The sequence below is a fragment of the Lampetra fluviatilis genome, chromosome 57 (assembly GCF_964198595.1).
Source record: "Lampetra fluviatilis chromosome 57, kcLamFluv1.1, whole genome shotgun sequence".
NCBI lineage: Eukaryota > Metazoa > Chordata > Hyperoartia > Petromyzontiformes > Petromyzontidae > Lampetra > Lampetra fluviatilis.
In genome coordinates, this window is record NC_136331.1 from 9,198,168 (window position 1) to 9,214,894 (window position 16,727).

Sequence of the window (16,727 nt, forward strand, 5' to 3'; positions counted from 1 at the left end):
AGCAAAGCGCGTCAAGCCATCCTGTGTCAGGACCTGGCTTGGCAACGGAAGAGGACTCGCCCCCTACGTGACCCACGATCACATCTTCTGGCGGGGCTGGCGTCGCGTGAGCAAGCACCATTCCCTGACAGATAACGGCCGTTTCCAATCCCGCGTTAAGGACCTGGATAAAGGGGTCGTGGTCGCTTCGCACGAGCGTTTGTGCACACACGAGGTCCAACACCCGCTCAGCTGAACGCGAAGGCCCGATCACAGCACCCCCCATGAACGCGACGTAATCAAGGGGTTTACGAAACCGGAGGGGAACTAACATCTGAGAGCCGGGAGGAATGTGAATTGTGCACGCCGCCAACGCCTGCACCGTCGTAGATGCAGAGTGCAACCGAGTGGTTGTGGGTAGGAAGGCCATGCGTCGGCCGGAGGGGAGCTCAATACACCCTTTGTTAATGAGAATTTTAATGGGAATCTTCCCCAAGAAATCTGTTCCGAGGAGGCACGGAACGGCGAGGGTTGATGAGACCAAAATGGGCCCAACTAATTGGACGTCAGCAATGCGGATCTGAGCATTGATCCGTCCAGTGATGCCCAACGAACCCCCATTTACGGCATAGCATGGCACATCAACTGGCTGCAAGGGACGGCATGTATCGGGCAGAATGTTATAAATTATGTCTGAAATGATGGTCGCCGACGCACCCGTATCGATCAACATACGAACATCAACGCCCTCGATGGAACCCACTACGGCAGAGGACCCTGCCGCCGCGGCAACGACCCTATGGGCCAACTCGGACCATTGACCCGGTCTGAGCGGCCGGTTGTTCAATGATGGGCCCGAATCCCCCTCCTCTGAAGCATGACCCCCCTGTGTGATGTGAGGGTGCGTGCTTGTTGTAAGTGGGGGCCGAGAGTGCGAGGTGTCGTGACTCGCCTGGGTATGCCGAGGATACGGTGGTGGCCGAGGCGTCGGAGGTCCTGAAGTCCGGCGTCGGGGGACCCGGCAGCCGGACGCCACATGGCCCCGAAGGCCACAGTTGTGGCAGACGATGGACGCCCCGTCCTGGCGCGAGATTGGCCGGTCCCGCTGGTGGTGATCTCGCTGGGATCGCCAGTTGGACGATCCGCAATTTTCTGTTGCTGCGAAGGCCTGATAAGGCCCCGAATGCACGTCATAGGCTTGTGCATCAGGTGGGCCTGCGCAGGCGGCGATGGTCGTGTCCTCATCGCAATGTAGGTGTGCTTGGATGCACCTGGCAGCACGTAGCGACGTGAAGTCGTCGTCGTCGTTGGCTGTCGGCATGGCAACTCGAAGCTGGCGGGCCAAGCTCATGAGCTTCTGCAGCGCGAGTGACTCCACAGCGTCTTCATCCATGCGAGGGTCGGCAACCCGCGCCATGGCCAGCAGCGCGCTGCGGTACCCAATCGCCGACTCGGAGGCCTTCTTCCTCCTCGCATCGAAGCGGTGACGTGCTTCCGATGGGGGTCCATAAATCAACCGCATCTGATGAAGGGCATCCGTGAGCGTGGCACGTTTCGCCCGTGGCACCGCAAGGAGTGCTGCGAGGGAGTCGTCGTCGAGCATGGCCGGGAGGCCCTGGAGCGCTTCATACTCCGACCATCCGGACGTCTCTATAAGAGAGACGAACCGGCGTTCGAACGCTGCCCACTCACCCCCCTCTGAAGAAAATGCCTTGAGTTCCGGCAGGCGTTGCTGGACGTGAGCCAAGCGCTCGTTGCCTGGCAACCCGGCTGAAGCTGGCTTCGCATTTCCAGCGCTGTCACTCGGCGGTGAGGGACGCAGCGCTGATGACGCGGCGTTGCTAGGTTGCAAACAGCTGTCACCCGGCGGTAAGGGACGCAGCGCTGATGACGCGGTGTTGCTAGGTTGCAACCAGCTGTCACTCGGCGGTGAGGGACGTAGCGCTGATGACGCGGCGTCGTCGGGTTGGCCCACGCTGGGCCCGGAAGTGACGTCGATCCCAGCGGTCATTGCTCCCCCGGCAGAAGTGACGACACACCCGGATGTATTTGCGGCGGGAACGGCTGCCATCTTTGTGTTGGAGCCGGCGGGATGGCGCGGCCGCTGCGCCACCTCTCTCCTTCCTGCCTCCGCCTGTGAGCGACGCATGTCGTCCAGGATGGAGACGGTGGCGTGGAGCAGCTCGGTGAGGCGAAGCAGCGTTTCCTCCATTGCTGCTCCCGATGCTGGAGGAGGATCGGCAGGTGGGGTGGACGACTGCTCAGCCGGCGGTGCAGCGTCGTTGTCGGCCCGAGTTGGCTGCCCCGTCGCCGCTTGCTCCTCAACATCGCCGTCAGAACTGAAGGTACGTGGCTTACTTCTTGTCTCCATTTGCCACTTCTGACGCCAAATGTAACGGGTTCTGGAGACACTTGTAGATGTAACTTCTTAATTACAATACAACACTCCAACAGTACTCCAACTCTCCAACAGTCCTGATACTCTGTTACAGCCTAGGTACACAGCCTAGCTACACAGCCTAGATACTCTACTCTGGCTACGCTCCGGAACTCGCCCTCACAAGGTCGTAGAGTCGGGAGTTCCAGAGTCCCAGCGCTGGCTCTCACAGCATCCCAGGGTCTTCAGATGGCTGGTCGTGGGTCTTGGGTCTTGAGTTACAACTGGGCCCTGATCGTCCAGGGAGCTCCCCTTTTATGCCTGGTCTAACGAGGGGTGGGGCCGTGTGTGCCACCAGACATCCCACAGAGCACACACAGCCCCCCCCCCCCGTTGGCGGCGCCAAAAAGGCTTAAGCGCCTGGGAACCCAACGCCTGGCGCCCAGAGGCTTAAGCGTCTGGACCCCCTGGGAACCCAGCGCCTGGCGCCCAGAGGCTTAAGCGTCTGGACCCACCTGGGAACCCAGAGCCCCCAGCAGCCCCTCCCTTTTTATGTCACTACATATGCAATTAGAGGCGTTTTAGCACTGTGCATTGTCAGGATGACGCACTGTAACTACCTACTGTCATTGTAATTCTCTAACTCTAATACTGTTTAGTCTATAACCATGCCCATGTACCCAGAGTATGACTACTTACAATGCTATTGAGAATAGAACACATGTAAAGTAGTAAGCTGTACAATGGTGACACATACAGTGCGTATTGTACACACACAATACATATAATGGGTGTAAGATACCGATATAAGTGGATGGTATAGATCGACATACAGCTTAGGATTAAAGGAATATTCGAAGTGATCTGCAAATGTGATTGTCAAAGACAAAGAGGAGTTTTCAGTAGTAGAATTGGGTTTAAGAGAAAACTGTTAATGATTAACCGGACTTGGACACCATTCACATGATTAATGGCGGCTCAGAAGAATTGCTGTGTGTGACACGTGCTGGTGCATTTTAGAGAGTGACTGTGCTGTTCTTCACAAGATTGCTATTAACCACAATAAATGTGTCTGCCCTCGATTTGGAGCACCTGCCCACGTCCTTCATTTCGAGTGTGCAACATATAGACAAAGAGGCAAAGTCATGTCAATCGTTGTAATTTTTCCGTAAGGCGAATAAACAATGTAACAACCGAAGACGAACTTTTCAAGATTATTGTTTCATCGCAAATTTGGCAAGGACATCGTCATATGGTGTTCATCGCACAATGAAGCGAGTGACAGCGGCGGCAATGGTACCACGGAACAGCGGTAACACGGTACAGCGGTACCAGCTGCAGAAAGTCATCACTGAAGGCCCACGAAACAGAAGTGCCAAGGGGCCTGCAAGAACGTTAAATCAGCCCTGGCAGTGCCCTCACTTGCGCCACCGCCACGCCTAACCTGACGATCATAGACGAACCGTGGTGAACATCAAATGTTCTGCGGGGTGGTGGACAGAGCGAGCGGGGGGGTGGGGATTCATGAACAATTCCGCCATCGTTTCAACTGCTGCACTGGGAGAATCGAAGCGGCGACTTTTTGGAAATCGTGATCAGCGATCGGCGAGCGCAGAGTGCGTTGTTTGGGATAACCGTGTCAACCCACGCGGTTTAACCCCCTATTTTTGCGCAGGGAAATTTATTTTTTAGTCCATACGGCGTACAGCCGTTTCTTCCTTGTGAAGTGACTTTGTAGGATTAACGTTGAGATTTATAAGGGGCATGAGGTGACCAATACGTTCTGAATTGGTCTGTAATGAGGTAGGGCACTGATAAGGGGTTGACAGCTGTGGTGTTTCAAAACTCCCCTGAGAACGGCGACGTCGTCACGGTGACTTGGACTCACGGTCCCAGCCGAGAGCACCGTTCAGACGGCGCTAAACGAGCAAATTGGGCCCACCTCTCTCTCTCCCTATCCCTGTGGCTGACAACGTTGGCCACCCCCGTCACCCCTGTGCTTGTGTAGTGCCATAGGTGGGCCACACTTACCAGCAGTGGTGGACAGGGCCCATCTGCAGGTACCTCGGACCCCCAGGGGAGGGGCCACTGTGTCAGCCCAAGAGGGGAGGGGCTGCTGGGGGCATCTAGGATCCCAGACAACCCAGACAGCTAAGCCCCTTGGTGCCACCAACGGGGGGCTGTGGGGTATCTGGGAGCACACACAACCCCACCCCTCGTTGGGCAAGAGGGATAAAAGGGCCGCTCCCTGGCCGATCGGGGCCAGTCGCAGCTCAAGACCCAAGACCAACCAGCTTAGGACCCTGGACCCCTCGTCCCGCTTGTCCTTAATAGGGCCGGGACGCTGTGCGGGCCAGTGGTGGGACTCTGGGACTCCCGGCTATACGTCCTTGTAAGGGCGAGTCCGAGGAAGCCAGAGTCCAGACCCGCACCTTGGCTGGGTCGGGTCAGGTAGCCTCTCCTAGGGTAATTGTAGCCGGAGGACCCCAGAGCGTAGCCAGAGTCAGGTACGCTAGGAGGAGGCTGTGTTCCTAGGCTGTGTTCCTAGGCTGTAATAGAGTATCAGGACTGTTGGAGTGTTGTATTGTAATAAAGAAGTTACCTCTACAAGTGTCTCCGGAACCCATTACACTTGTAAGGGGCGCTGTGTGTGTGGTGCTGTGTTTGTTAGGCTTCAAGGAGCGGTTCGTCACACCCCGCAACACGTACGCACACACAACGCGCACGCACACACAATACGCAGGCACACAATGGGCACGCACACACAACGCACACGTAACGCGCGCGCACACACAACGTGCACGCGCACACAACACACACAACACACACACACAACGCACACACAACGCACACACAACGCGCACGCACGCACACACAACACGCACACACAACACGCACACACAACGCACACACAACACGCACGCACACACAACACGCACGCACACACACAACACGCACACACACAACGCGTACGCACACAACACGTACGCACACACAACACGCACACACAACACGCACACACACAACGCGTAGGCTTTCGCGACCAATATCATCCATAATATAGTTTTTTGTGTTTTGATTTAACACGTAGGCTTTCGCGACCAATGCCATCCATAATATATTTTTTGCTTGTTTTGGGAGGGTTATTTTTTCGTCAACAAAGTTTCACGACGACCAAAAAAAAAAGCTTCTCCGGGCATTTAATTTATGTCATGGGACCTCCCTTGCCAGTATCAAAATATAAGAATAGTTTTTACCCTTTCTGGCAATTAAACAGGCGCTGAGATGTTAAAACACCAAACATAAACCTATAGGAATGAATCACTTCTGCAGTAACCACGTGTATTTCCGAGCATGTTTTGTTGTTGCTGTTTGCATGTTCGACACAGGTACGTGTGCCTATTGCAGACATCATTCCTTGCAAAAGGTTTCTGTTTGGTGTTTTAACATCTTAACACGACGACGTAAAAAAACAACCGTGGCGATCGCTCGCACGGCCGGCCGGCCCAGCCAACTGCGGATTAAAGACTTGGCTGGCAGGGCGACCCCCCCCCCCCCCTCCTGAAATGGAGAGGAGTCTCGAGATCCCCCCCGGCGACAGCTCGCCTGGGTCACACGGAGAAAGCGGCGCGCAATTTGAACGAAGTTGACTCCGGCTTACTGCTCCAGGGCTCGCTAGAGGAGGGACCAAAGCAGGGCCATTGGCTCTCCGGTATGTTTGTGTACATACGTTGAACTTCCTTCGCACCAGACGTAGCCAACCGTGCCAATCGGATGACGGGTGATTGTGTGAGTGAGTGACTATGTGAGTGGGTGAGTGACTATGTAAGTGAATGAGTGACTAAGTGAGCCTACGTGTGTGCATTGAACTTCCTCGGAGGGAAATCTCAACGATATCTCTGCCTTGTTAATTTTCTTTCTCACGCCTCCTCGTGCGCACACCCTCGTGGCCACACACCGCACGGAATTGCGCGCCCATCTCAACAGCGAAGTCGGGGGTTTAGAGCTTGGACGGCGCTTTGGATGGGCCTGCGGCTCAGGTGACAAGTGCGCTACACACACACATATATATAGATTGCTGATGCAGTGCTACGTAGTGCGGCAGCAAAGGGCAATGCAACAACATCTACTGTTGTTGTTTTTGTCTTTTCTGCACTTCAACTCTGCCACGTAGTACCCTCCCCGCCTTCACCCACCCGCGGGCGTGGTGAGGTGCGATCAAATAACCCCCCCCCCCGCGACCTCCTTGTGGAGGCCGCCATCCAGCAGTGGAGTGACACAGGGCTGTACTCGGACTCGTGTGTACATTTCGCTGGAATCAGGCTGCGTTCCGTATCGCCACACGCGTGCATGGCGTTCCGCGTTCCGCCTCCTGGCCTCGAGCTTATCCGCACCTGCTATACACACGCCGCCGAATTTGAACCCGATGGGTTGGGAGCACTCGCCCTGAACACTGTAACCATCGGTGGACACGGTAACTCCGTGCGAATCTTCATCGGCCAGAGGCTGCCGCGCACCTCTGGTCACGCGGAGCCGTGAGTCGGTCCCAATCGAGGCGGGTGCCGTGGTTGAGACCGGGTTCTCAAGTGGAAGCGAGTTGATGGTCTGAGCCCGAGTCACCAAATGGCTCGCGCGTGTACGCGGACTCGCATGGCACCCCCCCCCCCCCAACGCAGACTCAGCGATAGACTGAGTTGTGATTCAACCAGGTTCTCACGCATGCCGAGTTGACTGCAACAACATTTGGTTCAGAACTCGTTTTGGCTACATTTCCCACTTTGGCAATTAAAGTATCTGACTGATATGCGACAAACATAAAACAAAATTGCATCTGATACAGCGTCATTCATGCTAATTGCATCACACAACGCCATACATTCATTCTATATGAGGGGCAAAATTCTATATGCAGCTACTAACAAGCAAATTAAAAACCTCTGAAGAAAGTTACAAAATGAATAAAGCAACAAGGCACCAACATTTAATTTGACATCGCATAATTAAATGTTAAGTTGATTCCCACAACGGTGTACAACTCCATATATATAAAAGGCAAAGTTGCGATTATGTGTGTCTGTTGAAAATGTTTAGCGTACTTCCCGACATGCAACAAATTTGCCATGTGGGTACTTTTCAGACTGTACACCATGCAAAAAAAAACACACTTTTATTAATTTATTTTGGGGGGGGAGCTCAATAATGCATATATTTTTTGCACGGCAAGTGAGCTGTGACGTCAAATCTGTCATGTGACCCGCGAATGTGTTGAAGCGTAACGCATTGTACTGTAGTGGTTAACTCGCTGCGCTACGAACCCGGCGACCCGAGTTCGATTCCCCCTCACGGCCACCACCGTTGACGATTATTTTAACCGGTCCTGTGTCTCCCCTAGGTCGACTCAGTCTCAAACGAGTAACTGCTGTGGTGTGTGAACATCACCACTGGGGAGACAAAGGCGGCCAGGCGTGGTGCTGTCACCCACAGTGATCTGCCAGTGGGCTCACATGACATTGACTTCTCCAAGACAGAGGTTCTCTGCAAGCCATCTGGCTACCATGAGAGATTCCTTCATGAGGCTATCCACATATACAAACACAGAGAAGATTTAAACCGAGAAGATGGATTCTGGCTTAGCAATCATTGGAAGGATTTGATAAACCATTTCGGGTCTTAATTGATTGTATTCACGCTTACGGTGACTTTCAGACCGCATTCCATTCTCTTCATCTCCCCCCTCCTCTTTTCCGAACATAGATGGACTCGTCCATCTGAACAACTGCCAAATCGCTGTCCGTGGGGCTGACGTTAAGAAAAAAACGCCACTTTTTTCAAAATGTCTTGCTGTGGATTTCACACCTGATGGTGATTGCTTGTGTTGCAGTCCAAACGTCGTGAGAATTGTATTATTTAATATTTTCCTTATTTTATTGTCTCCCTTCTACGTGACTTTACCGAAAGAACCAATATGAATCCGTGCAGTCACGAAAGCTTTAAATCAGAGTAATGACATGTCACACGTGTAAAATATTTTTGGGATAGCCCGCACCTCCATATACCCCGCAGGGTCTTGTTTTGTTTGTAAAAAGTGGAATATACGGTAGTCTAGCCTGGGAGGATACAAACGTGTGAAGTCCTGTTTCTGCAGACATATACATGTAAAGGATCTGAGAGTAAAAGAATAGGAGGAGGTTCGAGTCGAGAATGAAACCCAGATGTTGTGCCTGTTAACTAATATAGAGGATCAGAGTCAAGCAGATGGACTGTCGATTGCTGATGTTGCGAGGTTATCAATATTTTCCCGACTAAGAGAATGTCAGTTCTAGCGTCGTTTAGTGGAAAATGTTTTTCCGCGATCTGGTCAGAAACTGCAGTGAGACAGGAGGACGGATTGGAAAATGGATTTCAAATCAGATTGATTGAAACTAATATAAATTTACGTCTCCATATTTTTTTGGTTTTTCGGTAAAGTCACGTAGATAGGTTCAAAGAAAATAACAAAACATCTACGACGTTTCGATCGCAAAACAAGCACACCTACACTTTTGAACACCTGCACTTAAGAACACCTGCACTTACGAACACCCGCACTTACGAACATCACCCACTCTTATGAACACTCACACTTACGAACACCATGCGCAATTATGAACACCCGACTTACAAATGTAGTGGTTCAGATAGGCGCACACAACTTCTTGGGAGGCAACACTATTTATTAACATCAACGGGTAACTCTTAACATTACATATAGGGTGGTGACCACCGTCCTACTCTAGCTAACACACACTTTTCTAGCACGCTTATATCTCCCTCGGCGTGCCCCGGGCCACGTCCATGGCCACGCCCACCTTCTCGAATCCTCGAGAAGACTCAGCCCCTGGCCACACGACCCCCAAGGTCCCCCTGGGGTCCCCGGCCCCCACCTTTATCCGGTCACGTGTCCGGCCGGGGTTTTACAGAGTGCTATGGCCTGACACAACCCCCGTGGCACTGACAACAGCCTCCCGGCTCCCCGACCCGGCCGTGACATCATTCCAATATACCCGACGTAGTGACGTCATGTGTGTACAGGCTCACACAGTAGTGACGCTACCAATCACCACATAACCCCCCCCCCCCCCCCCCAAGTAAAAATACAGCCGTCCTGGTTGCGACAATACAGAAATAAATACAGTGTGCCTCCAACAAACAACGTCAATAAATAACCGGCGACCGATAATAATTACCGCGAGAAACATATGTACACACACAAGGGGAACCAACAACAACACATGTACATCAAGAAGGACTGGTCAACCCGCTCATCCCTCAGCACAGCCCACCTGTGTGAAATTTTACGCACGCACCGACATATGAATGTGACTGTTTGACAACGGTGTAGGTAATCAACAAGGTATGAGAGTCAGGTATAGCGGTCAGTCTTTAAACGAGTTCACGTGGCCGAGCCCCCAGGGGAGGCGAACACGCTCTCCCTGGAGGTCCTGGGGGAACTTGAAAAAGGCCCAAAAAGGGCACGGCCCCTCCCCAGGAGTTGAGCAACAGGAAGAGCAAGAGTGACAGACTGGCGCTCCACTCCCCTCCTCAAGTCCACATCCGGTCAGCACAACCCGGCGACTCGAAGGGTGGCAGGTTCTGGAATCCTGTGACGAGAAGAAGAAACCGAAACCTCCTGAGGCACAGCACCATGAACACGCGCCTCAGCTCGTCGGACATGACAGCCACCCAGCCCCAGGGTAGTGGAGATGATTGTATTCCGCCTGGCGGGAGAAAAGAAAACAAAACTACACAGATTTCGATGCATTGGATGCACAACCAACACCGGTAATCGAACCGAAATCACACACCAATACCACACGAATGGCAGGGTCTCACACTGATCTGCTACCGTTCCACCCCTCAGGTGGCAATAGGGCAAAGACCGAAATGTCTAACACCCACCTACACACACCACTTAATATTCCGGACGTCTGTTTATGTCTCGGGTCGAGAAGTCGTACTTCTGGGTCGACCCATGTACTGGCTCGAGGAAGTCGAGCTTCAAAGTCGAGCCAGCATGCTGTACTCCAAGGTACAACTTTGGACGTGCACAACATCCCGGGTCAAAGAAGGCATGCTTCGAGGTTGACCCATGTACTGGGCAAAGAAGTCGCACTTCAGGGATGCCCCAGTATCTACATTTAAATAATATATATATTTAAAATCGACGTGACAAAAAAAAAATCTGCTTGCTCTTGTCCAGAAATGGCGGCCGCACGTGCGAACCGCATCTCTGAGGTTTCCCGCGCTCGCCCCAAAATGGCGGCCGCACGCGCGGATTGCATCTCAGCGGGTTCCCCCGCGTACATCAGCATCCCTCCCTTGAGGACTACGACAGACATCTCATGTCACCCCTTTAGCACCCCCCGCCTTTCTGACGCGGCGTCACATTGCAACAGTTTCACGCGTCGGCCGTATCGGGGGGAATTTTAAACCGTGTCTCTCACCAGACTCGCATTGCAGCATTTGTCTGTACACAATCGAACTGAGAAGACGCATCGCGCACACACTCCAACTCGCAACGCAACCCCTGGCTGCACGCAATCGAGCGGAGAGAGCGACGCCATTTGGCGGCAATTTTACAGCCCCACGCACACTTGATCCACATAGAACCCAAGGGGCACCCTCGAACCCAAAAAAAATCTATATATTTTCTTTAATTTTTTTTTCCCAGTTCGTCGAGCAACAACAAACAGGAACCCACCAGCGAGTTCGAAACACACCGGTCCCGTCAATAAAAATCCTTTACCTCAACCACGGGATTCCCACGGGTCTCAGCACCCAACTCAAGAGCAACCACCATAAGCTCCCCGAGCCTCCAGCTCACTGTTTCCGACGCACCTCGGAGTGTCTCTATCTCCGGGCTGTCAGGCCATGTTTAGTTGTTTTCTCCTTTTCACACTATTGTTATGTAGGCCAGGTTTAGTCACAAACCGTACCTCTCCATAACAAAGGCTCACCCTCTTAAGCCTCACCTTACCATATGAATAAAAAGTGTGCCGTACTTGGCCCTTCCCCCCTCTCCAACCATTACATATACGGAGTTGTAGCTCTTGCAATCTCTCATTTACTTGATACAGCTGTCGTGGCTGTGACGGTTCCACCTGAAGACGGAAGCTTGTGTTGCCTCCGAAACGTCGTGATTTTTATTTTTTATTTTACTTTTATTAATTTTAATGTTTTACCTACGCGACTTTACCGAAAAAACCTAAGAATATGAATCCTTGCAGTCACGAAAGCTTCAAATCTAGAATGTCAGGTCAAGCCATCAGCCATAGCATGACGGGACCACAACTCTTGTGTCAACACGCAACAATGACAGGGGCATCCTGGTCCGGATCTTTGTCCCCGATAAGCCACAGCCAGCAGCACAATCCAAATCACTGGCACCATATGTTACCATCACAATTCAAAGGCTCCATACTAATGACGGCAGAGCCACAAACCCAGCAGTCATCCCACACACAATCGCAATTTCACAACATCACAACACATGCAAATTTGAATTAGGATCCCCCAATGAATCGATCCAATGCCGAACAGGCACGCACAATTTGTAAAAATCCCGAATGCCCAATGGTCACAACAATGCACCTTACAACCTGTATCCGTGTAGGACTCGTACTGACGCGACAGCTTCTTTGTCTTTCTCGTTTCTTTATTAAGTCGTATAGTTCACATCTCCTCCGTCGGCATCACTCAATGTCCCTCCGTGCTCTTCAACTCACAACTCCCCATCAACATCACTCAATGTCCCTCCGCTTGCTCGCTCCGCTGGCTTCGCTCGCTCCGCTCGCTCACCCTCTGCTCCTCTCCTCCAGCGACCCTCCTCTCTGCTCTCTCTCCAACTCGGTCGCACTTTGTTCATTCTGCCGTCCCACTCCGTCGTAGCTCTCTCCACCAAGGTCCGTTACTCCGCTGCTATCCTACACTATACTCGCTTTGTCCACTGCTACTCTATCTGTATTCTCTCTATCCACTGCTACCATATTCTGTATTCTCTTTGTCCACTGCTACCTTCTACTATACTCTCTTTGTTCACTGCTACCTTATACTACGCTCTCTTTGTCCACTGCTACCTTATACTATACCCACTCTATCTGCTGCTTCGTCTCTCCATCTGTTCATCTCTCGTCCCAGGCACCAACTAACTCAACTCCCGTTCCTCCCCACGCTCTACGCCTTTATCCCTGAACCAATTCCGCTTAATTAAGTGGACCATCCCCCGCTTCGCTACTTGCCCCCAGCCCCCAGTCCCACGTGGTGTTGTTGTTGTAGACACCGCGGCGCCAATCTCAGACACTCATACCTCTCGTACAATCACCGGCCTGCGTCCTCGATTACCCCCGGCCACCTGCAGGCCCCCCTTAACTACCCTGCCACCTTAATTTGTACAACAACAACAGTAAGTCGCTCCGCGCCCTGTGTCCCCGTTTGTCCTCACTGTCCGCCGCATGCCCGTATCTCAATCCAACGCGTGACACGTGTTTCTCAAGTCCTACATCCGTACAGAGAGGGATAGTTTATGCAGTACGTGCAGTCCGCTCCTCGCACACACGAGCAACAAAGCTCCATACGGTCTGTACATTGACAACAATGACGATCAAAGTTCCCAGTCACACATTGACAACAATCACAATAAAAGTTTTCCACAGTCACACATTGATCACAATTAAAGTTTCCCACAGTCACACATGAACAACAATCACGAGCGAAGCTCCATACAGTATACACAATAACAATCCCGATTCCAGAACAACACCAAAAACGATGTAACAACGCGAATCATTAACACGGCAACTCATGGGATGTTAACGGAGCTCGGTATACCCGACAACCGAATCAATCATTAACTGCCACCTAAAGATAAACGATTCTGACGCCGTAATTAACAACAACCACTGTTACAACGCAGACACCCGTACGGACACCGCATCAATCCACAACGCACACAGCTGGACGAACACGCTCCGCAACCTAGCGAGTACAAGAAAAATAAAACACGCAATCACAACCCAGCACACGCAAAATGGGTGAAGTGACAGAGGCCGGGTTTATGTTGTGCCACGACTCGCCTGTGAGGCTGTGAGGAGCGGAGGACGGCAGGGTGGCGACTCGAGACACCTTGCAGAAACTCGAACAGTGAGCATGGCCTCCTCTTGCCAAATGCTCCGGGTACTCTCGCACTCGGACAGAAGACGGGGGCGCCACCAAGAAGGCCGAAAATCTCCCTCCGCACGTCTAGAAAATGGCGGGAAAAACATTTTGGCGGGAACCGCGTCCCGATCGGCCGCCAAAATGATGTGCGTCCTGCTGCCCTGCCTGCAGCGCCATCTCCCTCCTTCACCGGGGCTGCAGACGCAGGGCTGCCTGGAAGATAATCTTCCTGCCGTCCCCGTCGTGTGAAAGCGTCCAGGTAAGTTGTAGTAATCATGCGCATATTATACTGACTAGGATAACACTTAACATTAGCCACTTCCGACACCAAATGTAGGGGTTCAGATAGGTGCACACAACTTCTTGGGAGGCAACACTATTTATTAACACCAACGAGTAATTCTTAACATTACACATAGCGTGGTGACTACCGTCCTACTCTTGCTAACACACACTTCTCTAGCACTGACTCTCAGATACTCGAGCATGACCCTGCCAGGTGGGCTACTGGCGGGTCCACTGGAGGCTTAACTCTTATCGGCGTCTTCACGATACATCTTCATTCTTGATATGGGCAGCCCCACACCAGGTGCGGAGCCCGCTTATATCTCCCTCGGTGTGCCCGGGCCACGCCCAGGCCCCGTCCACCTTCTTGAATCCTCGAGACGGCTCAGCCCCTGAACAAACGCCCTTATGAACACCACATGCACTTACGAACACCTTCACTTATGAGCACCCACACTTACAAACACCCATACTTACGAAGACCCGCACTTATGAACACCCGTACTTATGAACACAACCTCCACTTATTAACACCCACACCTCCGAACAAACCCATTTACGAACACCTGCCTGTACGAATACCCGCACTTATGAACACACGCACCTACAAACAACAACCGCACTTAGGAACACCCGCACTTATGAAAACCCACACTTACAAACACCCGACTCATGAACACCACCCGCACTTAGGAACACCGTCACTTACGAACACCACCCACACTTACATATACCCGTACTTACGGATACCACCCACACTTCGGAAACACCCACACTTACGCACACTTGTACTTTCGAACACCTGCACTTAAGAACACCTGCACTTACGACACCCACACTTCGGAAAACCACCCACACTTGCGAAATCCCCCACTTACGAACACCCACACTTACGAACACCTGCACTTAAAAACACCCGCACTAACAAACACCCGCACTTACGAGCACCCGCACGTACGAACACCACCCATACTTACGAATACCCTCACTTATGAACAACCGTACTTATGAACACCACCTGCACCTACAAACACCCGCACTTATGAATACAACCCGTACTTACATACACCACCTGCACTTACGAGCACCCACACTTACGAACAACCGCACTTATGAACACCACCTCCATTTATGAAAACCCGCACTTATGAATGCCCGTACTTAAGAATATCACCTGCACTTACGAACACCTTCACTTACGAACACTCACACTTACGAACACCCATACTTATGTAATGAGTGGCTCCGACACGGTAAGTAACTTCAAGTGCTTTATTTCTAAATCTTCGGTACAGCCACTTCTCTCTCTCCGTGGATGTCGACCCGCTCTCGTGGCTGCACTGCCCCACGCCACGTGGTGCTCACCCCACTCGCTAACACACTGCTGGCTGGTGGAACGCTAGGGAGCGGCTGAGCGGCTGGAGGTCGAACCACCAGGTGGCAGGTGGAGATGGCGGGGCAGCAACGACAGGGAGCTCCTCTTGATCTTCAACACCAACCCCTAACGTTGCTGTACCCCTGGCTTATATTCGCATCCCCGGAGATTAAGCCCCACCTCTGGCCACGCCCCTCCTGGAACCTTCAGGAACGTTCCAGAAGCTTCCCTGGTAGATCCACCCAATCATCTTTAATACAGATATAATCCCTACTATCAATAAACCGTAGACTGTATGATAAGTAATGTAACTCCCACATTAGATGGCGCTCTCTTATTACATTACCCCCCCCCCCCCCCCCCCCGAGTAAAACAAATCTAGCCATCCCGGCTAAGGAAGGATAACGCGTTATAGGAGTGCCATCAGCAACTGAGCATAACAACAACCAGAATGGAATAATAAGAATAAGGAATGCCCCAACAATCAATGCCAGACAACAACAATGCAGAATAGGAACAGACACGCAAGTCAAAACCCAAATTCTTCAAGAAAACCGCGACATCTTGGAACGTGGCAGGTGGAAGCAGTGGTCCAGTAGAGGGCGACACAACCGGATCCAGCCCAGGTGGGCATGGTGGAGTAGTGGCGTCTGCCGGTCCTGCCATCTCACTCAAGGGCGCTGTGGGCGGTAAAGAAACAAACTTCGGAGGATCACCTTGCACAGGGGCAGCAGGCCTGTTGGCCACGTCAGGCACCGGGAACCGGGGATTTGGAGATGACGATGGCCCAATGGGAGCAACAAACGGCTTCAATCGCGATGGGTGAAAAACCAACGCCGACGGCCATGAGGAACGCGAACACACTGAGGACGCAAAACCTCAATAATTTTCACCGGCCCCTGCCATAGTTTGTGGAGCTTAGGGGAGGTGCCCACAGGCACCTGCGGGCAATGAAGCCAAGCCTCATCGCCAACAGACTATGGCATGTCCTCTTTTGACCTCCGCGCACATTGTTCATTTCGAGCCTGGGTACTGGAGATATTCAACCTGGCGGCCTCCCGCGCCTCCGAAGGGACTCTTGGACATGGTCAGGAAGAGTCGACCTAGGAGGTATAACTGGAGAACCCAATTGAACATCAACAGGCGGCATGTCCTCCCTCCCGTACATGAGGAAGAATGGGGAGTATCCCGTAGAAGCGTGAGGCGCCATTCGGTAAGCAGAGAGGACACTAGGTACCTGCAAATCCCAGTCAACCTGCCTCTCATTGACCGTTTGGCACAACATTGCAAACAAGGTTTGATTTAAGCGCTCAAGCATACCGTCCGTCTGAGGATGGTAGGGCGACGTACAAATCTTCCTGGTACCCAGGGCAGAGCAAACGTCATGCAACGGCTTGGAAGTAAAGTTCCTACTCTGATCGGTGAGCAACTTTTCCGGCGCCCCTTTATCCATCACATAGCCATTCTCAAAAGCGTCAACGATGGATAAAGCCGATTGATATGGCAGGGGCCAAGCCA